The following is a 2,629-nucleotide window of genomic DNA, read 5'->3' as shown; positions in this document are numbered from 1 at the left end:
CAGCATCTCCTGGACCACGGCCCTGGGCCACGACAGATGCAGAGATGTCAACAGATGTGCAGAGATGCTGCCGGACAGACCAAACCCTGCCTGCGTCTCCATCCCTTCGCTCTAGCGTCGACACTCAGAGAAATTCTTGCGTGCCAGTTATTGTTTGCCGCGAGTAATTGTTGTTGCAGGAGCTTCTGTGTTAAATCATGCTGCCCCCAAGTTTTATGGATAGAATAGTGGCAAAACCCCGTTTTTTTTTCATGTGTGTTCGCATTTCAGCAAAGCTTTGAAATCCAGATCAAGTAGCGCATGAAGTGCTGCGTGGGGGCGAGCGGAGGAAGGGGCTGCTCGGGGACACCGCCCGCTCCAGCCACCTCGACTCCGGTGAAAACACATGGACCAGGGCAAAAAAGTCCAGTTAGGAACGATTTCTTCCCTTGCATTGTCAATTAATTTGTTTAGTCCATCTTCCACGGAGCCATATTTTAACTTGAGGCACTTAAATGCTTTTTTGGCTCAGGCCGCAAGTGCTTTGCTGAATCAGGACCCAGGAGGTCTCGTTGTTCAGGGGTTATTCTCAATTGTATTCATGTGCCTTTTTCCTTTGGCTTCCAACAAAGACTTGGAGCCAAAGTCTCTGCTAGTGCCATGCCAAGGACAAGAAAGAGCCAGATTTTCTATTGGTGCTCTTCCAGTGGCTTAGGATTGTGGACTTCCATTATTCCATAGCAATATAGCCCCCACGCTCAGCAGCACCGGGCCTTGAGATGGATGGAGGGATACAAAAAGAAAAAATAAAGTAATATTTAGATATTTGTAGGGAGAAAAAAAGTCTCAAAAAAAATACTTTATCATGAGCATTTTTTAAAGCTTTTTGTGAGAATAAAAATAATTAAAAACAATACTGGGATTCCATTATTTTTAATTTTTTTTGTTCTAGTAGTTTGCAGCCTGAACGCCCCAAAAATTAAAAAATTCTGATCTCCTCACCACAGTGGTCTATGGGGTCCCTGCACGTGGAGCACACACCCCTGATGTGTCGGCACCTTCACTTTTGACCTTTATGAAAAGGTTTGTGGCAGCACATTCGACATCCTGTCCCTGTGACCACCTCGGGGCTCCTCTCCCCGGCCCCCTGTCCCCCCGCAGCGTCCCTCAGCCACATCCCCACGTTCCTCCTGGCCCCCTCTCAGGTTCACAAAAAATGGGACACCCCTTCCCACTCCTTGTTTTGTGCAGGAGCTAATTGCTCTCAAGCAGAAAGGAGGAAAATGCTGCTGCTTTCTTGAGGATTTACACCAATCTGGTAAAATATGCTGAGACAGAACGTGCTGGGTCGCATTCAGCTGCTGTGCTGACACCTCACGTGAAGCTGCTACAAACGAAACCCAAGGAACGCCAGGATATGAAAGGTGAAAGTGTACCTGTTGATGAGAGTGAAAAACGTGAAGTACACATTTAAATACATTTTTCATACTCGTTCCCAACACGTGGGGCCAAACCACGTTACCTTTTGGCACGTGCAGGCTTTACTGCCGTGCACCTCCCTGGCACGCTTGAGCCTTGTGCTTAAAGCGTTGGTTTCCTTCACGTTCTTAGTCTGGTGCTCCTGCGCTTGCCCTCCCACTCCATTGAGACGCAGTCAGAAAACTTTATTTACAGGTATATCTTAACAATAAAAAAAAATAATAAATCCATGCCATAAGCATGACCTTGTGCGTTACAGAGCAAGCAAACTGCATTGATGTAAAAGACTAAATGCAACCTGCTGTAAACCCAAAGCAAAAGCTTGGCCTCGGGGGACTCAGCAGGAGTTTCTCTGTGAAACCCCAGCTGTAACCCCCCGCACCCGCTGCGTGAGCAGCTTTTGAGCACATTCGGCAAACGTGTTATTGCACAGATCCCCCGGCCCTGCAGTTGTGCCCACTCCCCCGGCTCCGCTCACCCAACCGCCCACGGAGCAGAGACGAGGGCAGGGACACCCGGGAGTTGTCCCCCGGGGGTCTGTTCCCAGCCCTGTCCCCACTGCCTCTCCAGCCCATGGCTGCAGGACTGCCCTGCTCTGTGCCTGCAGTGCCACTCGCTGGCTCCAGGGCTGGCACCGAGCAGGGATGGATGCAGGGATGGATGCAGGGATGCAGAGATGGATGCAGGGATGGGGCTGCCTCTGCCCTGCAGCTCTTCAGGTGATGCAAGAGCATCCGTGCTGTGAGCTCAGTGCCAGAGGCTATCAGCCCATGGGGTTCCGGCTGCAGGTGGAGTTGGGGATGGGTGCCAGACACGTGGGTGTGCAGGGTGGCACCCATCACCCTGTGCTGCAGCTCCCTGCATCCAACGGGGACGTCGCACACCGGTCCTGGCAGCATGGGATCGTTCAGGGCAAACCCTGTCCCACCTGGTGGCATCTAGAAGCCACTGATGTCGGTGGTTTGACAGCTCAGAAGCAGGTTCCTGGCATCCAGTCCCAAACTTGGACCGCAGAAGCCCCCCTCTGACTCCCACCCCAGTTAAATAAAGGCCGCTGTACATGCTCACACGCGCACAGACATATATACACCTATTTATATAGAACTCCCCGGCTTGTCCGAATCCCAGGTTTTCCCAGGGAAGCCCTCACGTCATGGACGGCTGCATGAAG

This window comes from Apaloderma vittatum, unplaced genomic scaffold (genome assembly GCF_000703405.1).
Source record: "Apaloderma vittatum isolate BGI_N311 unplaced genomic scaffold, ASM70340v1 scaffold24673, whole genome shotgun sequence".
In the NCBI taxonomy this organism is placed as follows: Eukaryota; Metazoa; Chordata; class Aves; order Trogoniformes; family Trogonidae; genus Apaloderma; species Apaloderma vittatum.
The sequence above is the reverse complement of the archived record's forward strand: the minus strand, read 5'-3'. Positions refer to the sequence as shown.